The following is a 27,256-nucleotide window of genomic DNA, read 5'->3' as shown; positions in this document are numbered from 1 at the left end:
AATTTCTCAAAAGGCGTTGACAGCTTGATCTCTTTTTAGTGATCAAAAAGTCACAAAACAGTCAAGAAACTTGTAGGAGTCTCAGGCAGAGTGCTTTATTATTAAACAAAAATGAAAGAAGCAGGGAAGTTCTGGGGGCAAATTCTAAGGCTGCCCACCTCCAGGGGGGCATGGAATTTTCCTGGAGTTACAAATGACACCCAGTCTATGGAGATCAGTTCCCCAGCAGGAAAGGGCAGCTTTGGAGGGTGGCCGCGATGGCATTATTCCCCACTGGAGTCCCTCCCCAGGCTTCACCTCCAAATCTCTAGGAATTTCTCAACCTGGAGTTGGCAAGCTCTGGAAGTGGATCTGGCGGGAGGTGGCTTTGTTAATATAAGGGTTCCATGTTATGTCGTCCCCTTCCTGTTTTATAAGCTTTCTAAGTAGCCTTTCTGTCCAGTGAAATCTTTGCCTGCCCTTCCTTTCACATACAGCGTAAGCTGCTTTGGGAACTCTTTGGGGAGGAAGGTGAGGTAAATATGAAGTAAGTCAATAAGTGAATAGGTTACCCAACCCCTCCTTTCACTGGAGGTTGGTTAGGGGACCACCTGCATATAAAATATATGCTCTTCCACATATGGCTTCCTTTGGGCAGACCCAATTTACGGCGAATGTCTCCCCTGTGAGCTTAATTGAATGAGCAGTCAGTGCCCAGGCGAGGAGGCTGCGTGACTGTGAAGCATGCCTGTGGAACTCTGCCTGGGTTGGCTTTTTCTGAGACAGTGCAACACCCCGGAAAATCCTGGTTGCAGTGGCCTATGGACTGTAGACACATTCCGCAATCTGGGCATTCCTGCCAATGAATGCCTGAGCCTGCGTTAGCGGCAGGTACGCTCGGGCATTCCCATAGCAGATTGTCAGGCTATGGATGAGAGGATACAGCAGACAGATCAAGTGGAGAGCAAGTGAATGGCAAGTGAACAGGGAGGAATAGACGTGAGTCTGTTCACTTGCTAGGCAAGTGTCATTCCTCACTTGTAGCTTGGCTCTAAGAGGGAGAAGGACTACTTCTCTTCTCGTATCTAGACCTAAGGGGAAGTCCAGGGCTCAGGACTGGCCCTTATCCATTTTGGAGAGGAAACGGTAACTTGAGTAAGAAGGCCGAGATATAGAGGGCCTAGCGGATAGAAATGAGACATGGCAAATTCTTGATGCAGAAGAAAGTTTATTGCATTGCCAAGAACTCTCCCCCTTCAGGCACTTCTTCTCTTACAAAGCCAAAGAGGTCAACTCCACTGTCCCTAAAGACTCCACAACCTTCTTCCGGGGGTGCAATTGTTTCAGGGAAGAAGTTTAGTTCAGTTGGGTAAGGGAGGCTTGACTGCTTTTCCTTTGCATGGCAGTTTTAACTCTCTCAGAGTGCTTCTTGCTTTGGGCCAGAATCTCTCATTTTTATGAAAACAGTTACAAGCCCTGTTGTGCCTTTTCTCCTTTTCATTCTGGGAGATATCATTTCAATGAAACTTTTATATTCTTTGCAGGGGCTCTTCTTTGTCTGTCTCAGACTTAGTGGCTGATTCAGGGAGCTCCCGGCGGCTAACGAAGGGATGCTGCCAGGGGAATGAAAGAGCAAAGGTGCTGTGTAACACGCTCGGGAGTAATCACCCTTCCCTCCTTCTTCCTGCAGAGACCAAGTAGCCGAAAAATGTCCTAGCAGCATCCAGGAAACCGACAGCTCCCATTTTGCACCTATGGATGGGCCACTTTCCCGACCAGACTCTCTGGCAGGGGGCCAGCGTTGCACAGCGGCATCCTCTTGCCATTCCACAGACGAGAAAGAACTGACCGACACGTCTTGCTACAACATGGAGAAGAGAGCGAGTGTGCTGGCAGCAACAACCAGTCCTGATGGCGGCTCTGTGACTGGCAGAAACAAACACGTCCACCTACCGCCCAGGCGGCCACAATCACCCAATGCCAAGGAGTTCCTGCCCGCACTTGGGGCACCAGAACACAGGCAGGAAGCAGGAGGAGACCCATTTATCCCCCAAAGTTCCCTTTTCTGGGCAAGGGGAATGCAGAGCTGGGCCAGCAAGATCCCCAGTAATGATAGTCTTGTATGCACCCAGTTGCCCACTGAGGAAATGCAGCCCTCTCTCCCAGGGGAGGCAGAACTTCAATTCCCAGTTGGGATATATTGGCCAAAGGGCAGCACATCGCTCATAGCTGCAAGCAGCAGGCCAAGGAGCAGCAAAACAAGGGGCAGAGGGTGGACTAGAAACCACGCCCCAGGCTTCCGGGCCACCCTCCACCCCCTTCGCAATTGCTACAGGGCCGCCTTTCCTTGGTGAGCTATTGGTGGGAGGACAGGCTGTCTGTGTGGAAGGTGCAATTGCACGCTATTTGCATTCCCGTTGTCTAGCCAAGGGGACTCAGCTGCAAGCAAGGATGTGCTCCCTCCACAGGCCTCTGCTCGCCCCACCAGGCCTGCTGGGAGTCAGTGGGCCTTCTCCCTTTCCTGCCTGCCTTCTGGTATTCCAGGGACTTTCTCTGCATCGGCAGCTGCATGTGTTTCTGCCAGTCACAGGGCCCCTCCTCAGCACACCAGCCCAGAATTTCTGCCTCTTGGCAGGTTCACTTCAGAATCCAGCACAGTTGCCCTACTTTTCCATGACTTGTTTCTGTCTCTCAGTTCTTTCCTCTCTGCAAAATGGCCACAGGATGATGAAGCTGAAGTTGCTTCCCAGTTCCTTATTTGCAATTCCTAGATCTTTTCACAAACCCAAAATAAAGTTTGGAGGAGTACATAACATGCACCTCTGTCTTGTGGGGACTCTGTCCTCTATGAGCTAAACTACACGAGACGAATTACACGAGGATGTTCACATGAAGGGAGTCGCAATGTTAGCTGAGTTTTAAAAAACAGATGGGAAGGCTCCTAGAAGGGGAGGTGAAACGGACAGTTTCCGGAGGCAAAGAGGAAATTGACAAACCCTCTGGGGAGCAATCTTTGCTGGCTCTGCAGAGAGGGGAAATTAACAAAGCCTTCCGATCTGTCTTTTAAAACTCAGCTTCCTGGCTCGCATTGCCACTCCCTTCACATGCACATCCTCGTGTAATTCGTCTCTTGTAGTTTAGCTTGTCCCCTACAAGAAGATATGCTCTGGAGCTGAACCACAGACTGGTTCTGGAGCGAAGAGTTCCTGTTTGGGCTGCCTCCCCCAAGAGATGTGAATAATGAACAGATACATGCCCTCCGTGCCCCCAACTGAGGCTTACTCTACCACCTATCATACACCTACACAGTCAGGGAGACCTGCCCTCCAGGAAGACCTAGGATGCTTCCAGATCCTGTGCTAGCTGCTCTAAAATCGGCTCCCCAAAAAATCTTTGGATCACCCCAAATCACACATCCCTGCACTTCAGAGAATGTCCCTCAGGAAAAGACATGGACTAGACCAAACAGGAGCTCTTTCCACCCGAACCAGTGTTTGAATCGTGTCCAGCCCATGTCTTTTTGAAAGCGACATTGTCTGGAACGCAGGGCTGTGTGAAATGGGGTGATCTAAAGATGGCTTGGGGGTTCAGCTTCCCGCCCTGAATGCTTTTGCGTTTCTCCTGAGGGGAGCCAGCTACGGAGCAGCTCGCACAGGAACTGGAAGCATCGTAGGTCCTCCTGCCTCGTTTGGGGGCACAGAGGGCATGTACCTGTTCCCGTTTCTTATTCATCTCTCTTCCCAATACTCGCTTTTGGAAGCCGGCAGTCCAAATAGGAACTCAGCTCCAGAGCTAGTCTGTGGATCGGCCCCAGTGCAAGTCTTCTCATATTTGTGTTTGGATTTGCGAATAAGGAACTGGGAACGACCTTCGTGTTCCTCATAGGATGCAACTTGTGGCTCCAGCTCCACACCGGAAAGAGCATCGGGTAAGTCCTCCAACACGGAGAAATAGCTTTTCAAGACTCTTTCTCTCTCTTTCACTCTCTCTCTCTCTCTCTCTCTTTTTTTAATTTGCATTTTTGGTTTTATTATATAAAATATACAAAATACAACAATAACAACAAACATGAAAAGTAAACACATTCTTAACAGTACAACAACAGCTTATAGTGGTCTCCTTTGGAGTTCTTTGGAAGTGATGCATGGTGTCCCGATAGGTCATCCAAAACCGGTGTCCATTGTTCTGAGAAGTGGGATCTGTATCTCTGGTTTTCATAAAATGCCAAGCGATCTGCTCTCTTCTCTAATATGAAGCAGTCCCAGAGACGGTTACGCCATTCCTTTAGAGACGGAGGTGTCTTTTGTTTCCATTTAGAGGCGATCACTGATTTGGCAATGGACAACAAAATCCAGACTAGCTTAAGCCAGACTGTTTACTGCCCCTTGAATTGGCGGATATAGAAGAGTTTAGTGTTTGGTGAGTCACACGGCATTGCTCCGTCGGATCTTACCAACTGGGTGTTCTGATTACGGCTTGTGAGAGACCAGTAAGTAAATGGATAGGACACGGTGTTATATTTATATTAATAATTTCAGATCATTATATATTTGTATGGTATCTTCATTATAGTTTGTACAATCATGCCTGTGAAGAACCTTGTTGTGCAAAACGGGAATTGGAAATCAGCTGCGTAAGACCCATAGGCTGTCGTCGAAGATGGATTACAGCTCCTTTACCATCTGGAGAATGGTCTGCTCTCTGAAAAGGACACATGGAAAACAGTCAGTGTTTCTCTCACCAGTTGGACTGTTTATAATTTGTATGACTTGTTCTCGTTCATTGAATTGGCTGAATATGTATTGTGGTTTATGACCTTGTATATTTTGTATGATTCACATGTTGCACTTTAAACTTTCTAAAAATTTCTACAAGCCTGAAATATACATAAGAATTTATATAAGTATTTAGATAATTATAGTGCCTCCTTGTGGTCGTTGGTGTGTTTGCTAGTCTGTTTGATCAGCGCTACTCGAAATGCGTAGTATACTGCTTATTTGTGTTGCTTCATAGTAAAGCTTTAAATCGGGGTTGTCTAACCCCCCTAGGCTTTTTGGGCGTTTAAGCATTTCTGAGGGTATTCTTTCTTTCTTGTTGTTCCAAATAAATGTATTAATTTTGTCTTGCCATTTTGTGAGAGTTTTGTCCGGAATGTATATTAGGAGAGCCCTAAACAAGAATAGAAATTTGAGAAATACTTGGGATTTTATGAGGTTAACTGTATCTATCAATGACAAATCTAAACCCTTCCAGCTTTCAAGTTGGGTTTTTAAAGATTGACTAAGATCTGTGCAGTTGACTTTCAGGACGGAGGTCTTCTAGGTTGTTTGGAATTGCAACTCCCAGATACTTCCAATTTTCTTTCACCCAATTAAAGGGGTACCTGGATTTAAGTATTTCTTTTTGTTTATTGGGTAAGGACATTGGGTAAATTTCACTCTTCGTATGATTTACAGACAGACCTGATATAGTTGCAAATTCTCTAATGATTGTCATTGTATTGTTTATTAATTCAGTTCTTACTTTTTCTTTCTTCTTTTTATAGGCTGCTGCTATGGAGATATATTTTCCCCGGACCACTGCTTTTTTTTTTTTTTTTTGAAATATAATAAATTTTATTGAAACATTTGTTGCAACAAATAGCTTACAAGCAGTCATTTTCGGGTCGAAGGGGATTTTATAATTAGTGATGTCTTTAATTTTCATTAGTATCTCCTCCCAAAATTGTCTAATTCCATTGCATTCTCACCAGCAGTGAGCAAAGGTTCCCTCTTCTCCACAATTTTTCCAGCATTTTGGGGATGATCTAGCTGATATTTGCGCTAGCTTTTTGGGTGTCAGGTACCATCTGTGAATCACTTTAAATGTTTGTAGTTTAGTTACTATGATTTTTGAGGTGAATATTCTAGACGACCATATTTTCTTCCAATTCTCCGAGGATTGTTCAATTGCACAGTCTCTGCCCCAGCTAGATGGACAGCTTAATTTCTTGTTCACAGTGATGCTTAGAAGTAAGTTATATAGTTTAGCTATCATTCCTTTTTTTTGATGTAAAGGTGAGTTTAGAATTTGTTCAAATTCTGTCAAGGGTTCTTTCATGATGTTCCTTAGCTTTATTTTTTCTGCCATGTGTGAAAGTTGTAGGTACTTAAACCAATGTAGTGATTGTTTCATTTTATTCTCTATATCCACTTTCTCTAGGAGACCCGATTTGGTGGCGATGTCAATTAATCTAGTCATTTTTGCTTGTTGTAAAGTTGTGATAAGTGATTGGTCCCAACCTGGCTTAAACCATTCTTGATTAAGAAACGTAGAGAATCTAGATATTTTTGGAACGATTTTGGTCTTGATTTGGTCCCATGTCTTTAAGATAGATGGGATCAAGAAGCTTTTTTTGAAGTTTTGTGGCCTGTTACATGGTTTATTCCAAACCATATCTTTTATGTCACAGAGTTGTGAAGGAGGTTGTATGATCGTAACCCAATCTGGTTGAGGGGAGTTTGAGGTCATTTGCAAGAGGTTAACCAGTCTTGCTGCTGATTGATATAGATGTAAATCTGGGTAATTAAAACCACCATTTACTGATTTCCTTCTCATAGTGGTGAATGCGATTCTCGGATGCTTGTTCTGCCAAAGAAATTTATTAATTAGTATTTGCCATTGAGCTATTTGAGTTCTGTTAATAGTGAGAGGGAGTGCTCTGAACATAAAAAGAAATTTTGGTAGTACAAATGCTTTTATTAAATGGAATCTGTCATACCACGTAAATTTTATCTTATTCCAATTGATAATATCTAGTTTAATTTGATTTATTAATTTGAGGTGATTCAGTTTTATCAGATCTGTCAAGTTGGGGGTGATTTGAACTCCTAAGTATGTAAGATGTGTTGGGGACCATTGGAAACTATATATTTTATTAATTTGTTGGATCATTTTGCTGTGGGTGTTAATGGCAAGATAGTAAGATTTTGTTTGGTTGATTAGTAGTCCTGATATTTCTCCAAATTTTATGAGTAAGGATGAAAGATAGGACAATGAGTTAAGTGGTTTGGCCGGACCACTGCTTTCATGACCTCCCAAACTTGATCCTGCAAGACCCCACAATTTAAGTTAATTTTGTAGTAGTTTTAAATTTCCAATTCTATTTCCTTGTATGTTGAAGTGTCAAATAAAAATATTTTATTTAGGACCCAATTGGATTGTTTTCTTTCTTCCTCAGTCAAGCTTAAGACGCATTCCATCCATGCATGATCTGACCACAATTTTAGCCCAATTTTGGAAGAGGAGATTTAAACAAACTATCGGAGGTTAAGATGTAGTCTATTCTTGTATGGGTTTTATGGCGCAGTGAGTAGTCTGTATATTGTCGTTCCTTAGGATGGTGTTGTCTCCATAGGTCAGTTAAGTCAAACTTCTTCAACAGTTTAGCTAACTGAGATGTTCCTTTTTCTATGTGGTTTCGTAAGTTTGAATGTTTTTTCCCCCCTGTAATATCTAGATTGGGGCCAACAATTAAATTTAGGTCAGCCCCGATTATTAATTCTCCTTCCTGAAATAATTTTAAATTTGGTTAAAGTTTCGTTTATAAACTGAGTTCGGTTGGTGTTGGGTGCATATAAAGAAGCCAGTGTTAATTTAGAAGAATCTAGGTTTCCTTTGAGGAATATAAGTCTGCCCCCAGGATCTTTATCTATGTTTAAAGGTTCAAATCTTGTATTTTTTGAAATAAGGATGGCCACTCCTCTCGATTTCAAGGAGCCATGGGCCTGGTATTGATGTGACCACCAAGAGGAGTGAAATACCTGCTTTGAGGATGAATTCAGATGCGTTTCCTGTAGAATGAATATATCTGGATGTTGTTTAAGCACCATCGCTGAGACTCTTTTGCATTTGATCTTGCTATTTAGACCTCTGCAATTTAAAGTAAGTATTTTAAGAACCATCTACAACAAAAAAGAGAAGTTTTACCTCATGCCAAATTTTGGCATTATTTATCCTTCATTCTTTATACAGTTTTTTACCATTTATGCACAATTTAAGGAGGTGTTTTGCTCCATCAATATGACTACTTCTATACGGATACAGTGGCCCACTCATTAAACTGTCCCAAACCCAATCCCAACAGTTCTTACCCACACTTTCCCACCTCCCAACTCCCCCACCCTTGAGAACAGAGCAACTTAAAACACATTTCCTAAGACGTGTGGTTAAATGCCTAAAGATCCCCCAAGCCAAAAAATAACAATAACAACAACAACTAGCTACACAAACTGAGGTCCTCCGTAATATAGAGGAGGCCTCCCGAAGAACCTGCTTCCCAGATTCCTGGGGGTTATCTACACCCGCACTCCGGAGACCCTTCGAAGTAGGGCCAGAGAGTTTCTCACCCCTCCGCCCCCTCCCCAACCTCAGTATAGATTTAACTTTTGTTTGTTTGCTTGCTTTTTTGTTTGTTTGTTTGTTTTGACTCACAATACTGACCAACTGGGTTGTATATGTATATAGTGCATACAGGGATAAGTCCTGGGGACTGTCTCTCAGAGTCCTTTTTTACAGGAATTCTGCTCCATTTGGAAAGAGAGGTACGATCTTGTCCTTTTTAAATTTTGCTTGGAGAGTCAAGCTGGGTGTCTGTCTTCAGATCTCTTCATAGTTTGATGCCACTGTCTATATCTGAGGCTTGATATGACTTGCCTTGTTGTTTCACTAGCACCTTTGCATAGGCAATCCAATGATATCTTATGTTGGCCTCATTTAGTTGGCTTATAATTGGCTTTAGTTCTTTCCTTTTGGCTAAGGTTTCGCTTGATAGATCCTGGAATACCAAGATTTTCTTTTCTTGATGGGGGAGGAAGCCCCTATGTCTAGCTTCTTGCATGATTTTTTCTTTGGATCTGTTGTCTGCAAAGCTCAGTATAATATCCCTATGTCGTCTAGCTTGTGGGTTTGCAATAGGGCCCGCTCTATAGGCTTTGTCTATAACAGGGGCAATTCTTCCCTCTAAATTTAAGACGTGGGCAAGTCAATTTGCTAGAAAAGTGGACAGGTCAGTCGTACCTTCATCCGATTCTTCAAAGCCATGTAGTTTAACGTTATTAGAGCGCAATTTGTTATCTAAGTTCATGATTTTTTTCTAGCATTTCAGAGTCTTTTGTTTGTAACTCACGCACCTCACCCTGCAGTGTGATTCCAAGCTCCACGGCATTCTCAGCCGTCTGTGTTACTTGCTGTAAAGTTTCACTGATGTCCTTTAGTTGGTGAGTGATAGGTTTAAGTAAATTTTCCATTCTGGAAATGATCTTTTCTTCAATAGTATCAATTTTCTTTTTATTTTTATCGATGGACGACTTGAGATCTATTTCCCCATTAAGTTGTTCCTCCGGAGCATCAGTAGAGAGAGCGGCCGCCATTTTAGACTTCTTTTCCACGCTGAGCTTTTTGGTAGCTTCAGCCGAATTTAAAAAGGCTTTCAAAGGTTGGGAAGTCAAATTGGGGGGTTTACTTTCGCTTGCCCCGGCTTTACCCATAACTTTTAGGCAGATTTACTGTTTTTGCTGTGTGCTGGAGGTCGGTGAGGGGATTTAGGGATCGGAGCTGTATTCTCAGGCATCCGCCATTGCCGAGCGACCCCCCCTGCCCTCCCCCTCTCTTTTCACAAAACCACTTCACAGGGATCTAAAAGTACAGGGCCCTCTACAGAAGTACCTGCTTTCGGTTTCCTTTTCAATGAATTTTTAGGACATAACAACTGAAATCCTGAATGTGAACACACAACACACTACCTTCCCCTAGTCTTTATGGAAATCATAGTCATAGACTACTCCTACTATTAAAAGTATGAGTGTGCAGCCTCATCTGCACTCACAGTCGGACCACAAGTGCCAGGGACTGGAGAAAGCAGACACGGTTTTAACTCCAGAGACCCCTTCGCTTGTAGAGACACTCAAGGTTACTGCTAGCCAGAGTGGAGGCAGGTTTCTCTCTCAACAAGTCCCCTGCTGGTGCTCGTGCCCATCACTGCTTATTTCCATTTTTCATGGCATGAAATCACATCCCAAGGAAAATAGAGTAAGCTAATACATATCCTCCAGGAATATAGAAGAATACAGATTTTAATCGTGTCAATTTTTACTGCTCTTTCAGAACCAGCTCAGACAAATCCTCTGCTTAAAACAACGATGGGAACAATTTCAAATGATGCACCCCTTGATGGCGACTGCTTTTGGAGGAAGCCTCAACAGACTGTGCACCGGAGAAAGACGGCATCAGTGAGATGAACTATTCTGGATTCATTACTGTGCCTCCTGAAGCACCTAGCTGTGCACGGAAGAAGACCAAGGTGGACTGAAACCTGCAATTTACAGGACTTGTTCAGCAATGGAATTCCAGCAGAAGCAAAAGGGATGTAGGAGAGAGGGGGTCTTTTTTAGTGTGTAAAGATAGTGTGTTACAACTGTGAAGAGATACAACTTGTTTTGCATTTTTTACTGTTTTGTTCTTTAAATGTTTTAATATTGAGGTCTTTTTTAGTGTGTAAAGATAGTGTGTTACAACTGTGAAGAGATACAACTTGTTATGCATTTTTTACTGCTTTGTTCTTTAAATGTTTTAATATTGAGGTCTTTTTTAGTGTGTGAGATAGCATCTTACAACAGTGAAGAGATACAACTTGTTTTGCATTTTTTACTGTTTTGTTCTTTAAATGTTTTAATATTTTGTATTCCTAGCTCTGTTTACATTGATTCTAAAAATTCTGATAATAAAGAGCATTTCAAATTTGCTGAGATTTACTAATAAATTGCTACATATGTTAAATAGATTGTCAACAAGATAATCAAAAAATTGCACGTGTACAGGGAACGGTTGCTTTTACCCATTTGCTGGGTGTTCAGATGAGCGAAGCTGCTATGGCAGAGCAGAGAGAGAGAGAGAGGAGGTCCTGCAGGTATGAGGGGCCAAGGCCATGAAGGGCTTTGTATGTGATAATCAACCCCTTGAATGGAGCCCAGCAACTGCAAAGAGACCCCTGTGGTTTCACTCCGCTTCGGCTGGAGTTGCTTTGCCCAGGTCTGCACTGGCCAAGTGTTTCGCCAAGGGTTAACTACAGGCGAGAAAGACCATCTCAGTGCACTGATGCAGGCAACCGTCCCTACTGAGAAATCAGCTATCAGAAGTCAGGCTGCAAGTGCCTATCAACCTCTGCTGAATATTGAACTGCAAAACCAGGCCACTTTGGATGGCAAGCAGTAAGGCTGCATTGGAGGACAAGCAATATTTTCCACCCATTTCCGACACATCCAATATGTGGGAGGAAGTTTTTCAAAATGCATTGGGGAGAGGGGTTGGGTAATTTTGGAAGCCTGTTGGTTTCAGCTCGAGTGCGGGTGTCTTTGGCTTACTATGCATGTTATTTGAACAGTACGTTTGGTCTAGTTCAAGGAGAGGTGTTACTTTGTTTTGCCTAACCACAGGGGATGGATCAGGCAGATAAAATAAGTTCTCCTCTTCAAGCTTCCCTGTGCCAGTTTAAAGGTAAATGCATGCAGACTGTATCAACAAACATAACCTGCTCATTTCCATTAAGGTTAGAAATGCAACATGCCACAGCATTCTTCCTGTTCCTATACCACGACAAAACGTTTAATCGCCCATTATGTGCAAATGTCGCTGCAGGTTTTTAAAAAAAAAATACAAAAAACAGAAAATGAAGGATCACCAAATTTGTACAGTTAGATAACCAAGGTGACCCTAGGAAAATTAGATTGGAGGAAAGATGAAATCATTAGAAAAGAAGAAAGGATCCTATATAGATTTTATATATTTAGAGACATTATTGGAAACAGAAAATTAGAGCTGGAAGGTAACCCAAAGGTCATCTGGTTCAACCTCCCCGCAGGAAATTCACAGGTGTCTGCCCCCTCACCTCTCCCAGTGACCCCTATTATCAGGTCATTTAGAGGCTTTTAACAGAGCCTGAATCTTGGTAAAGGTGAACTTATAAAGGTGGATTGGGTAGGCAGATTCAAAACCCTTAGCATTTGCAAGGTGAAGAAATGAATACTAAGAGCCAAGAACAGAGAGCATCATTTGCGGAACAGAGGGCAAAGAATATGAGGACAGCCGGACCTGCCTGTCGCTGTGTGCCAGCGCACCAGTCTACGACCCCCTTCCCATCAAGAGGCATGCTGACTTGCCAAGACCCATCTAGGCAGGCTGGGTAGGAAGGCTTACCGGGCCCGGCTGCAACAGCAATAGCTGCTAGCTTTGGGTTCGGTCATTCACTGACTGTTGAAAACTCCACCATAAACAGAAGAGCAAGATCCGAGTCCAACAGCATCTCGGCAACTAGATTGCCAAGGTATGAGCTTTTGGGAATCAAAGGGAGCTTTGGCGCTCAAAAGTTCTTGCCTTGGAAATCTAACTGGTCTTTAAGGTGCTCTTGGACCCCAATCTTGCTCTTCAACTGCAGACCAAGACAGCTACTGACCTGAAACTCGCTTGCGGCTTAAATTACATGCATACCTTTCTGCATGCCTGGCGATGGGCCGCTCAAGGTGGTGAGCTCCCCTTCACTGGCAGTTTTCAAGAAGAGGCTGGATGAATATTGGTCAGAGATGCTTTATGCCCAACCTACATTGGGGAGGGGGTTGGACTAGAAGTCTGTATGGCCCCTTCCAACTCTGTGATTCTGTTATTCTGTGATATACAAGTGGGGACCCACAAGGACTTGTGGGGGGCATCTCATTTTCCCCTTCCTCACCATGTCTTCTTTCTTTCCCTGTCCCCTATAGCCTCTCCTCTTTCTCTGCTTCCTCCTTTCCTTCCCACCCACCTTCATCTGTCCCCCTGTCTTCACCTTCCCCCACCACCTCAGTCTTTCCCTTATGGCCCGGTTGTGTGGTGCTGGCTAAGCCTGGCCCAGTTGCCAGATCTTGCAGTGGGTACTTCTCTTTTTCTGTACCTTTTTCCTCACACTGTTTGTTCTTTTCCTCCTCCTGGCTGCCGCTATATGCTCACCTTTCTTTACATCGTTCTCTCCTTCAAGCCCACTAAACAACTTACCTTTTATTTGCCCTCACTTTTCACCTATATTTCTTAATTTACTTCATTTACATACTGCCTTTCTCCACAGATAGAATGAGACACTTTCAGGCTTCCCCACAGTTTGCCAGTGAAATTCCAAGCAGAGTTACTCCAGTCTAAGCCCATTTACATCAATGGGCTTAGACTGGAGTAACTCTGCTTAGGATTTCACTGTTAGACAGAATTTCTCAGAACTCCACACAGATTCACTAAACTCAACGGAACGAACACTTTCTCTCGGCATTGACTAAAAACTGCAGCTCACTCTGCTCTGCTAGGGTACAGCTACCATCCCGTCACACTGCACTCTACTTACCCACCTAGCCCCTCTCCTCCTCACCTCAGGGGCCTGCATTACCCCACAGTAACAAATATTAAAAACCCTACATTAACCACCAGATATAAAATATGAAAACTTATTTACACGCAAAATATCACACTACCTTATTCTGCTGTACTTGTAGACCAGGTCAACAAGAAAGGGGAGGAAAATCACAACCCTGTAGAAGAAGGGTAACGGAAGAGGTTGGAAAAAACAAAGTGAATTAAATATAACTCCGAACATAATACAAATGAATAAAACACCTGTATATAATTTATTTCCACAAATGAAAGTGCAAAATATGATTAAAAAACATTAACAATGTGGTTCATCATATATAAGTACCATACCCTTGCATACACACATAGTAAGTTCACACATAGACCGGTATGCTTGTACATTTTATCTTCCTATGTATAGAACCAGATGCAGGCCGTTCCCATACGGCTTACCTGCACCCGGAATGCTGCGCAGCATGCCAAAAAAAACACGGAAGATCGCAACAGCGCGCAAAACTCCCAAGAGAAAACGTGATCTTCCGCGTTTTTTTCCAGCATGCTGAGCAGCATTCCGGGTACAGGTAAGCCGTGTGGGAACAGCCTGCATTTCGGCCCAAAGGCCTTTCTCAGTGATATATATTCATACAAAGCATTCCTTCAATATAGCTAATAAATCCAAAATCCCTGACCCCAAACTAGGATGTATTATAAAAAAGTCATGGAGTAAAAGTATTCAAACCCTCGCACAAAGCTTAAATGTTCGAGGCTTAGCACTCCATCCTTGATGTGACACAATTTCTGGCCTGGCCTAAATAGAACAACAACTCTCAACACCTCTTACAGTTAAAAGGCAATATATTTTCCCCAAGAACAGCAAACAACTCTTCCCAAAGTTAACTTAGGTAGAAAATGAGCAGGGAACTTTATCCAGTTGGTAAACCATATAAAATACGCTTGGAATCTTGGAAGATTCCTCCCCCCCCCCCAAAAAAAACCCTTGGAATCTTCCCCATCTCCCAAAAAATCCCAGCCCAGCCAGCACACTCCTTGGACCTAGGCACTATTCTGTGCAGAAAATCAAGAAAAGCAGCGCCAAAAATGCTGTTCTCAAGAAGAGAGATGTTAGGAAAAGTAGAAAATAGACACTGTGCCAATGTTAAATTTTAAAAAGCAGAAGCAAACCCACAGAAGCACCAAAAATGAAGCGAGTGTAGCATAGTGTTGTGGTATTGTGTTTACTCAACTTCCTTCTTTGCAGGGGCGAACAGGAGGGATAGTGATGAAGGGCAGCTTTTGCAGCTGTCTCCAGACTTCTCTGAGCCAGTGAGTCACAGTAGGCTGTAAACTGTATAGAGAGGAGAACTTACCCAAAATGACCTCTCCTTCTCACTTTCTAAGGTAATCCTTGGTTGGTGGTGGAGAGTGCCTTCAAGTCATAGCTGACTTATGGCGACTCCTGGTGGGGTGTTCATGGCAAGAGACTAACAGAGAGGGTTTGCCATTGCCTGCCTCTGCAGCCCTGGTCTTTGCTGGAGGTCTCCCATCCAATTACTAACCAGGGCCAACCCTGCTTAGCTTCTGCAACATCAGGCTCACCTAGGGTATCCAAGTCAGGGCAGTCCTTGGGATAGCAGTCTTATATTAAATGACTATTTTGTGTGTTAGTCCTTGCTTTGCCAGTGCTTGTACCCGGTTGGTGGTTCTGCTGAATGCTTGATGTTGGTACTTGGTTTTGTTCTGTTACCACCTTGGACCTAGCATCTATGATTGACACTGGTTCTCTTGGGCTTGCAACAGTGTCCCTTGCTTCATTATTCATGTTGGTTCTGCTGTGATTCTCTGGTTTGACATTGGTTATGTTTGGCTTTCTTTGTTCAGCTTGCATTGGGACTGGGCCTTTGTCCAGGGGTTACCTTGCTCTTGTGTGTTTGGTTAAGGGTTAAGTGTGCATTAATCCCCCTCCTGATCCAGTTTGAGTCCCTCCCCAACCGCTTTTCAAAAGCCAAATAATGTCTGGAATTCCCTTGAAACAGAAAGAGAACCTTTCCTAGTTTTAAAGTTTCATTTTCTAAATTCTAAACATTCAAAGTAAAAAAAAGTGCCGAGCCAAGCTCTCTTCAGGCTTCCCTGAGAGGGGCAGTATCTGAGGAGAAGGAGGGACATTTGTCATACTTTAAAGAGCAGCTCCTAAAGTACTCTAAGCAAGTTTCTTCTGCACTTATTGATCCATGTTAAATTAATTCCATTAGAAATGTATGGAGTGTGAAATGTGAAATTTAATTGACCCTGGCATGGACAATATGTTTCTGCTGTAAAGGCACCTTCTCCCCGGGATTACTGTACGCAGCATCTTGGGCCTGATTTCCAAGCAGTGGCTTGCTCAAAATATATTTGAACCTCTTCAAGAAGTCATACAAAACTAAAACAGTTTACAGTTTACATTTTTTTAATTTTCCAAAAACATACACATACAATAACATACATATACAATGCCTGAAAAAATGCAAAGCAATTGATATATTTACAGTGTAATCCAAGCCAGAGTTACCTCTATGTGTGTGCGGTCCAGGTTCACGAACTGGCAAAATAGCCAGATTTATGCCGATCCAGTATAATCCGGCTATGCTGGTTCACATGGAAGAACCGCAGATCTGATCCAGGCAGCCGGACTCTACTGGGCCAGATTATTCGGCCACAGCAGACGGTCATAGGCAGCTGCTTCAAGCAGCAAACAGGAGGAGCAGTGGCATGACGCCAAAGTGAGCTCTGCACTGCGGCAGGAGAGCGGTGCAAGGCTAGCGGGGCTGGGGAGGAGGTAGTAGGCAGCCGCAGCAGACAGCGAGCGAGAGGGGCAGTGGCATGAAGCCAAGCTCCGCGTCTTGGCAGGAGAGTGGTGCAAGGCTGGTAGGGCGCGGGAGGAGGCAGCAGGCAGAGGGGATTCCCATTTGTTTCTTTGTTTATGTTCCAGTTTCCGTGAAGAGCAGGCTCAGAGCGTATTACATCACAATATGAAACAGGTAGCATAATAAAACCAAGATCAATTTATAAAATCCAGGAGCACTTACATTGGCCTCCCCTCACTAAAACCTGTGAGGCAGGTGGCGAACTGACAGATGTTATATAAACTGAGGGGCTGTGTCTCCACCTGACCAGAGGCCGGTTGAAGAAGGGGGGGTGTCCTCCCTCCACAATCACCATATGCCTGGTGGAACATCTCCATTTTACAGGCCCAGCAAAAGGATAGTAAGTCTTGCCGGTTCCATGTTTTCACAGACAGAGAGTTCCACCAGGCTGGTGCCAGGGCTGAGAAGGCCCCGGCCCCGGTCAAGATGAGACTATCCCATTTTGCCCTTCTGCCCCTGCCTGAGCTCCAAAAGAGCTCTTCAAGCCACGACTCCTGGCCGCCTTCCACAGCTTTTCCTCCCTCCCTTGCTTGGGATTCTCTGGTTCAATGTTGGGATTCTCAGGTTTGACACTGGTTCCCTTGCTGTGGTTGGGTTCTGTTGGGTTCTGTTGGTTAAGCTTGCAAGCGAGTTTATCAAACCAGAGAATCCCAAGCAAGAGGGTGGCAGGGGGACAAACCATGGTGTTTAAGGTTCCCCATACAAAACAATGGCGAGTGGCTGGGGGCAGTTTGTTAAGGGATCCATAGAACTGAACTCCGGGGTCCAATCCTCCTGAAATTTGGAGGGCCTTTAGAGAACAGTCATTTGTAGGTTCCCTGCAGATTTTGTGGAGTTTGCTGAAAAATGTGCCACCCAGCCCCCTGGACATTTTCCCCATAGGAAAATCCAGGATTCTCTTACCCAGATCAGAGAATCTGTCCCAGATTTCAGAGATACAAAATTTTGGGGGTATTACCCAGATTTTTTTTTTGTGCATGCCCCTAGTTACACACTCCCAACTTCATTGAATTTTATAGGCCCAGAAGGACTTTTCTTAGGGCTTCACTATTAAAGATTTTATATCCGCAATATCATAATAACATCACTGGGCTCCATATATTACAGCGCAAGAGTCCAGTCCTCATTTAATTTCTTCACACATGCAATATGTTGTTTTGGTCCTGATAACATCCAAAACCATAACTGAATTAAAACTAACAAAGGTTAGGATGGATGTTCAGAACTAAACAACATAGCCAGAAACACACACAGAAATTGTTGTTTCATCTTGTTAAAGCAGCTTCCAAAACGGTCAACCAAATGTGGGAAACCAAGTTATGATGACACCTTTCCACCGAAAAGTTTGTGTGTTTCATTTCAGTTGTTGCTAGGCAGCAGCAGCAGGCAGGCAGGCAATCACTGGGCCAGCAGCATCTTGTTTTCCTTATTGGCATTGTGTATGAATTGGATCCCAAGGGGACCGAGCCCTTACGTTACGTTATATCTCCTGATTAACTCCATTGGTGGGAAGGGGGCATGTACCGCTATGCTCATGAGTGCATTTTTTCCTGCCACCACCCGGGCAACGGCACTGTCTCCCTGCCAATCAGGCCCTTGCAAGGGGAGGAACACTGACCCCTCCCTGCCTATTGGCTTGGGAAACATTTGTTTAATTCCATTTGAGGGAAGGGGGAATGTGCTCCTTCTTCTTTTTTTGCATTGCCACTTGGGCAACAGCATTCTCTCCCTTCTAACCAGGTCCTTGCAAGCACCTCTGGGAGGAAGGGTCTTGCAGCAGCTCCAGCCTCAGACCCTTGGCCAGCCCCTGCTGCTCCTTCTTCAGCTGCAGACTCCGCTGCCGCCTCTCACCCCTCTCTCCAACTGGCCATGTTTTCCTTCCCTAGCAAACAGGCCCGAGTCTGACTTGAGGGGACACACTCAGTTGCCGGCATGCCAATGGGCATGTCTGTTGGCTCTTCCTCTTCCTCAGTATTGGCAACAGCGAAAGACAGGAAAGCACACTTTTTATTTTTAATATTTCCCCTCAACGCTGTTAGACGTTAATGGGGGGATGCTCAGCCTTCCTGTTTTCTGCTCTACGTCGAGGGTTTCTTTCTGCCATGTTCCGAGATTGCCCACTGTATGCAGGCTATCTAGTTCTGGGTGAAACTTGTATATAAACTGTAACGGACTGATTTGATTCTGCAGTCTTTTGGTGGGATTGGTGGTTTGGAGTGGCAGGAATATTCGTAGCCTGGGTCTCTTCCCGACCGGCTCCATGACAGGAGAACAGATCTGATGTATCTCCCATTTAATGTTGGGAATGTTACCTTCATTGCTCCAAAGGGAGAAGGAGCACAGCTGCACCTTCTCCCACCTATCTGTGCAATGATAGAAGAAGGGGAGAAATGGAATGATTGATCGGCTCCTCCTACTGTGTTGTGTTCCAAATGAGAGAAGGAATGATCTTTCTCTCATCCCCAGCTGCAAAGTACAAGGAGACATGGCAGCAGCAGGCGGCAGCAGGACAAAAAGGTGATTTTTAAGGGCACTAATCATCACTTAGAAAAAGGAAAAAGTGGACATGAAGCAGGATTTTTAAAATGTCACTGCGGAGGGCTGTCCTGCTTGGGTCCCACCCTACTGCCACCACCCTACCATCACTACCCCACTACTGCTTTGCAAGTTTCCTGCCATAGTGTGTGCCTGCCAACACTTGCCTTCTTTGAGGGTTCATTGGTGTGTGCGTGTGTGTGTGTGTGTAGTATGCCTGAGTTAAAACTCAGTGGATCAGTGGCTTAGAGGGAAGGGGCTAATGGTTTTTGGTTAAGTGTGAAAACAGCTGCCCCAGAGCCTCGTTTCCCCAACCCCCTTGAAAAGAACAGTGTGCGCACGTGCAGCCAAGACTTGTCTCGCCCTGACGCTGTCCCCAAGCATTCTTCAGGGTCCATAAACACTGAACCCCGTTGTGTGTGCACAAAATTAGGGGGTGGGGGGTCAGTGGTTTAGAGGGAGAGTTTTTGGTGCTGTTAACTACAAAAACAGCTGCCTCAAAGAGCCTCTGAGGTCTCCTTGCACAGAACAGGGCTGAAGCTCAGGCTAACAACAGCAACAGCAACAGCCAATCCATTTCAGCTGAACCAGGAACTCCTCACCCAGAAAACACCAATAATGGTAAACCGCTCATTCAAAAACCCTGGATCTGGAACTGAAACAAAAATTTTCTCAGTGCACATATCAGTGCACACCTCCAGACACACCTGGCAGCTGGTGAGAGGGCTGTGGGTGGGGATATGGGTGTGTGTGATGCAGGCTGCAATGTCACGTCACTTCTGACATAGGTAGCTCTAGAAATCTCCAGTAACTATGGATTTACTGTATGTAAAACCATAGAGTTTCTGGTGGTTCCTAGAGCTTCCCGTTGTCGCTTCTATTTATTTTACTCGAAGTAATGTGACACTGCACATGATGCTGAGTATTTTTTATTTTTCTCTGAACATGGCTCAGAGGGGCGGTGGGCAACAGGATTGGGGGTGGGGGCAGAGGATTCCTTGTCCCCACTGGGAGAATGGGACTCCTTATCTGAATGCAAGCCAATCTACCCACGGTTGTTAGTTAGGCTCTGACATCCCAGAATCTGAAGCCAGGATCTGAAGCTGTGTTACTAACCACAGTTAGTCTTTGTGTGATTAAATCATGCATATTCCTTGGAGATGTCCTCCCAGGTTACAGAGAGAAGGGAATGAAACCAACATTTGTTGAAGTAAGCCAGGGTTTGAGTGCTCGTCTGGGAACTGATTCCAAGTTACATGAAGTGGCCACAGTTAACATAAACCAAGCTGCCACAATTAATCTGAACACCTTACCTTGCTCCTCATTCACCCATTCACTTTTCTTAGGGATAGGGTTGCCAATCTCCATGTAGAAACTGGAGATCTCCTGGAATTCAACAGAGCTCCAGTCAACAGAGAGCAATTCCTGTAGAGGAAATGGCTGCTTTGGAAAATGTAGTCTGTGGCATTATACCCTGCTGTGGTCCCCCCTCCCCTCCCCAAACCCCACCCTTCCTAAGCTCCACCCCCAAATCTCCAGGAATTTCACACACCCAGAGTTGGTAACTCTACTTAGGGAACATCTGCATTTTCCAGTGTCTGGCACAGACAACTACTGCAGCCACCAGTAGCTATAAAACTACTTTCATAACCTTCTTTAGAATTGCTTCAACATGATTTCACAATAGCATTTCAGGTACACAAGCAAGTGCTGTCCCTCATTACCAGGGCTTTTTTTCTGGGGAAAGAGGTGGTGGAACTCAGTGCGTTGCCCTTGGAGAAAATGGTCACATGGCTGGTGGCTCCGCCCCCTGATCTCCAGACAGAGGGGAGTTGAGATTGCCAGTGGTGTGGAGGGCAATCTCAACTCCCCTCTGTCTGGAGATCAGGGGGCGGAGCCACCAGCCATGTGACCATTTTCAAGAGGTGCCAGAATGCCGTTCCACCACGTTCCCGCTGAAAAAAAGCCCTGCTCATTACCTTTGGAACAGTGGTGGACACCACCTCCCCAAACCTTTCAGCTCTATTCCCTTCCCATATGATCTAATCAGCGTTATCATCACCCTGACATGTTACATGTAGCACATGGATTGATCAAGCCAGATAGCATTTCCGTTCCTTTTTGAGCTTGCCGTGTGTTATTCTGATATGTTAACAGTTAATACATGAGAAACCTGGAAGGCAACAGTGGAGGCAGCTGCTGAGTTTCAGGCACAGCGTAGTTCGAGTTGATTACTATACACACATCCCCAGAGTTGGGTTGTTCCTAGTATGAAGACAGTTCCTGTTCTGGCCTTTGTCCAAACATGTGTAATTCAAATAACAAATTAGACCACAGTTTATTAACGGCTGTGGGAATAACTGGGCATCTGCCAGTTCAGAGAAGGCCTGAGATGACACCGTCTTTCCCCACAGGCCTGTAAGAGCAGCTGCACACGACTGGATTTGCTTGTAACCGAATTGTCTGAACATTAAACAGCCAGAGACCGAGAGCGAGAGCGAGAGAGAGAGCGAGAGAGAGAGCGAGAGCGAGAGCGAGAGCGAGAGAGAGAGCGAGAGCGAGAGAGAGAGAGAGAGAGAGAGAGAGAGAGAGAGTCAGTCTTCATGGCATAGCCGAAGCTTGTATGCTGTTCAGCTCTACTTTGTCTAGAAGCCACTATGCCTGATAGATTATAAAACGGGCTCCTTTATTACTATTTCACTGAAATTGTAGAATTCTTGCCTTTAATTACGAGGGATGCAATAATCAACTGTTTAGTTTTTAGTAATTTTGCTCCATGAGAAGCCAAGTTTGTAAATTAATATCTTTCGGCCCGGGGTCATCAGTTCTCTCAGAATTACAACTGATCTCCAGGCAAGAGAAATCAGTTCCCTCGGAGGAAACGGTGGCTTCAGAGGATGGGTTTCCTGGCACCCCAGCCCTCTTGAGCTCCCTCCTCTCCACAAACTCTGCCCTTCTCAGGGTCCACACCCAAATTACCAGACATTTCCCAGGCAAGAGTTGGTAATCCTAGCCCAGTTCTAGACTCAGAGTCTCTCTACATGTAACTAAGTACCTAGGGACACTCGAGGGCAGGATTGTATGTCTAATCCTCAATTCACATGCAGGCTGTTCTTGCTCAGGGCATGTGGATGCTGCTTTCATGGGAGCTCCCTTTGTGTGGCTGCATCTGCAAGTGATTCCAAAGTGCCAATTCTGCTTTGTTTTTGTTGCAAAAACAAGCACTACAGTCTCCTTTGAATTGCCAGTTTGCATTTCTCTAAGGTGTGAGAAAGTGTCAAGATCTGCACTTCAATGAATGGATGTGGGGGAAACTGGGATACTTTTAGCAGTCGAGGAGGAACTGATATGAAATGACTGAATGTACTCACAGGGAGCAAATTGAAATGTGACTGTGTGAGTGAGTGCATGGGAAGTTGGAGGGGGGACATGTGAAATGAGGTCCCTAGGTACTTAGAAATGTGTACAGAGACTCACAGGAGGTCCTATTCACACATGTATATAATAAAGTACAAGAAGGTTGAAATGAAAAACACATGCTTTTTGGAAAGCTGGGACAACAAGCTGGATTTGGTTAAACCACGATCCTTCAAAGTGCCTTATTTGGGATTTTGCAGGAAATGAATAGGGGGTCCTCATGGTCCACTATAGCAGTGATTAACAAATTAGGGCAGTTTTTTCCTCCAGGCAGTTGGTAACCCTAGTTGTGAAAAGATGGAGAAAGATCATGAAACAGCAGGGCCATTTCCACACGGCTTATCTTTGCTTGGAATGACATGGAAGATCGCGCAAAAAATGTGGAAGATAGCGTTTTCTCGTGGGAGATTTGTGCGACATCGCACGAGAAAACACGATCTTCTGCATTTTTTGTGCTATGTTCTGGGTCATTCCGAGCAAAGGTAAGCCGTGTGGAAATGGCCCAGGTTTCATGAAAGTTTTCATCTTTCTAAAGCTATCCTTTCACCCCAAAAACGTTTGTTGCCAATATTCATTGCTAACTATTTCGGATGGCCTTAAACTATTTCCTGTTTCCTGTGATTTCCTGTTTCTCAGCGGGAAAATTTTCACTTCCTTTGCACTTCAAGGATGCAAGCTGCACATTTCTTCTCAGTGACGTCAGCTAGGTCATGAGGCCAGAGCTCTTTCTTTAAGGGCTTCAGTCCAAAAATGATTGTGTCAGCCCACAGCCCCTTGCGTGACGGCATGTCATGGAAGGGATGCCGCTTCTGCAGCACGACGTGACAAAGTCTCATTACCGGTAACCATTTGAGAAGATGACATGGCAGGAGGCTCACCACTCATAAAATATTTCTCTCTTTTTGATGGAACAGAAAAAGAAGAGTGCAGAGGGGAGATACCTGACAGTAGGAGAGATGCGTGAGCTTTCAAAAGTTTATTCAATCAGATGTCAGTATATTCTCCTTTACAGATTTCACACAAGCAGAAAGAAAGCCCTTGGCCTTTCATCAAATAAAATAGCAATATGTGGTTCATTTGAAATGCTTGGTAGAGAACAGATGTAAAAACGACCTTGGAAACTTAAGTAAAGTGGCATTGGATTATCTACTCATCCAAAGCTCCACAGCAATATTAAAAATGCATATACTACATTATCTCTTTGTGATGCATGATAGTGCCCTCGAAATGGATCTCAGTACAGAGAAGCCTTAATTACAAGTAACCTCTTATTTCAGCTGTAGGGACCAATGAAAAGAGGCTTCAATCTGGGATACAGTTGCAGGGTGAGGGGTATATGGGAGCTCGCCTGAATCATGGGTCCCCCTTCCTGCAGTGTCCCAGGCCGTTTCCCCATGTTCTAAAAATAGCCCCCCACTCATGGAATGCTGGCAGCTTTTCTGCACAATTTCTGATGTCGCTGTCTCCAAAATGGAGGCAGGCAGTTATGATTCTGTTTGTCATGTATGCCTGCCTGCAGTACATGCCATGTGTATGTCATGGGCAACCTATTAATCCTCTGACACTATGGTGAGTTCTGAGTACCTTTCAATGCCTGTGATTTGGAAGTTCAGTGTGTTATCTCTACTTTGAAGTTAAACACTTTCACTTCTGTGTCCAACGGTCTTGAGGCCAGATGCAGCCAGTCTGAAGTATATCTTCCCTGAGAACAGGAAAGATTTCATACCCAATGGACTATTGTTGCTTATCGTAGTCTAAACTCTGATACTTTTTGTCTCTGGCGTTTGTGCCAGAATTTCAATGGGCTACTAACCCGGGGGCGGGACATTAACCTATAACTAACCAGGGCCGTTTCCAGATGGCTTACTGGCCCCCGGAACGTCGCGCCACGTTGCGGAGAAAACGCAAAATATCACGTTTTCTCGCTCGAGTTTTGCGCGACGTCATGTGACGTCACGCAAAACTCGCGCGAGAAAACGCGATATTTCGCGTTTTCCCCACAATGTGGCGCGACGTTCCGGGGGCCAGTAAGCCATCTGGAAACGGCCCAGGCTTTCCCTCTGTTTGCAAATTGTGCATTTGCAAACTGAGTCAGTATCTCGTCCCTAGTTAGCAGTTTGAAATGCTCTTTTGATTGTTGTATTGAAGTCTCTTGGGTCTAAGCATATGCACAACTGACCATTATGTTTCACAGAAGCTTACTCAATCCATTGATTCCTGAACTGATGCAATTACCTCTAATAGCTAAACGACACGAGACAACGCACACATGAAGGGAGTCACAATTTTAGCCAGGAAGCTGAGTTTTAAAAGACAGATCGGAAGGCTTTGTCAATTTCCCCTCTCTACAAAGCCAGCAAAGATTGCTCCTCAGAGGGTTTGTTTATTTCCTCTTCCAAAGGAGGAATTTCTTCCTCCTAGGAGGAGGTGAAATTCATCTCATATAGTTTAGCTCTTAGTCCATCATCCTTTGTAGTTCAGACTTAAGTTTGTTTCGAAGAGCAAATGGCACTTTTTCTGCATGGGTCGGCGAAAGGAGGCACTGCTTTGTTGATCTGAATGGCGCGTTCACCCGGCAAACAGCCTAGCCCTACAAATAAATCCTTAAACTGTTCTAAGAATGGTCTGTACCCTTGGTTAGGATTTGCCTGTAATGCAAATAAACATTTCACAAGGTTCAGTTTTTCACGAGCTGCCAACCACAATATGGGCATCACTTTCTTTGGTACCACCATAAAGAGGAGCTTATACACAGAGCTATTGTGTTTGACACGTCAAATGCAGCTGCTTATGACTGGAATAGATGTTCCAGAATGGCTAGCAAGTGAGGCTCGTAGGTCTCAGTTGCGGCCACGCTGATACACTGTAATAGCCTTGTTCCAATAAGATATCAACTTAAGCAAAGCGACAGTTGCCTCGTGAGATCATTATTGACTTTTCATTTAAAAAGATTCGGGACACCATCCTATATAACTCATACAATGCGGATTTGGACTTTATGGGTTTGAAAGTCAAGATTTTGAAGGACGTTCCATTTCTAGTCCGGAAAAGACGTTTTAAGTATAAAAAGTTTGCAGCTTTTCTGAGGGACCATGGAATAAAGTACAAATGGTTATTCCCGGAAGGAATATGGTTTAGATATAAAGATCAGGCCTATAAGATACTATCAGAAGATCAACTAAAGGATTTTGAGGATAAAAACCCGGAATTCTGCTGCACCGAGAACGAAGAAAAGGAGAAGCCGGAGGGGGGGGAGGAGGAGGAGAGCACCGCAACAGCGGTTGCACAGAGAGAATTGCGTCCGGGACCTAGAAGGGGGAGGAAAGTTTAATCAGAATTTGAAATGCCTATTCTCTGTATGATTAACCACTCCATCATTATCCTATGGAGCTATTTTTGTATTATGACAGTATGAAGGGAAAACATTGAAGTGTAGTGTTTAGTGTTTAGTGTTTGTAGGTCATCCCCCCCCTTTTCTTTTTCCATCCCCTTTGTCCCTTCCCTTTCCCCTTTCCTTGTGATAGTCTTGTGTAGTGCTGTGTAGCGTTTTGTAGTTTGAAAAATAAAAATTTATATTAAAAAAAAAAAGATATCAACTTAAGCACCAGTAGCCAATTTAAAAGGAGTAACAGTCCCATTCACATGCAGTGGCAAAACCCAGTCCCTGTCTGTACTCTTTCTGGCGTCAACAGAGCCAATACAAAATTCTTGCTCCAAACTGTGCAGACTGCATTTGTCTGAGCATGGGCCTGGCAGCGTCTTATGCTTCCCACAATGAAAACAGAGTTTCCCAAATGCTTTGCACTGTTTAGGACTATGGATAAATCAACAGTTTTAACATGCTGGTTGCTGTGGTTTTTATCCCCTAGAAGCCACTGGTGAGGAGGGGATTGCTGCTGATTTTGCACTGCATGAACTATTGATTTTGATTTGATTTGATTTGATTTGATTTGATTTGATTTGATTTGATTTGATTTGATTTGATTTGATTTGATTTGATTTGATTTGATTTGATTTGATTTGATTTATACCCTGCCCTCCCCATGAGCAGGTTCAGGGCGGCTGACAGCATAAAATATACATTAAAACATCATAAAAATATAAAGCTAATTAACAAACCAAATCCAGGCACCTCCAACAGTACATGGCTACTATAAAACTACCATAAGCCAGTTTGCTTATGGTAGTTGCATCTTTGTCATGCATCTGACAAAGAGAGCTGTGGTTCTCGAAAGCTTATGCTACAATAAATTTGGTTAGTCTTAAAGGTGCTACTGGACTCTTTACTATTTTGCAACTACAGGCTAACATGGCTAACTCCTCTGGATCTCTTTTATACCTGTTTGGGTCCCATTGGGGAGAACAATGGAGTATATATAAAGACATCCATTCCAAAAGTTTCAGTCACAGACTCAGTGCAATCCTAAACACAGTTACACCTAAATCCAGCAATGTGAATTAGCATCCTACTATATAAAAGGCTAACCATGTTCCTGACAACTCACTTACTACCCTGGTGCACCTCCAGAGGCTGCTGTGGAGGGAAGCCCAGGAGAGGCAGCCTGTCCCTCAAGAGAGCGACTGTGGTGGCAATGCAGGTGGCAATGCTCAGACCCCTTTCACCCTGCTGGGATCCAGCGCGGAGTAGGCGGCAATGCCCGCCATCCTTCAACCCACTGGAATCAGGTGCGGAGCAGGCAGCAATGCCCTCCCACTTCACTCAGCTGGGATCAGATGCAAAGCAGGCAGCAATACCCATCCTCCTTCACCCGGATGGAATCAGGAGTGGAGCAGGAGACAGTGCCTGGCTCCCTTCACTCAGCCAGGATAGGAGCGGAATGTGTGGCAATGCTTGCCCCCCATATTCACCTGGCTGGGATCAGGCACAAAGCAGGTGGCAATGCCTGCCCCCTTCACTCGGCTGGGATCAGGAATGGAGTGGGAGGCAATGCCTGCCCCTTCACCCAGCCATGATCAGGTGCGGGGCAGGTGGTAATGCCCTCCCCTCGCCATCACAT

Source organism: Eublepharis macularius, chromosome 9 (genome assembly GCF_028583425.1).
Source record: "Eublepharis macularius isolate TG4126 chromosome 9, MPM_Emac_v1.0, whole genome shotgun sequence".
Taxonomy (NCBI): domain Eukaryota; kingdom Metazoa; phylum Chordata; class Lepidosauria; order Squamata; family Eublepharidae; genus Eublepharis; species Eublepharis macularius.
This window is presented reverse-complemented; position numbering follows the sequence as displayed.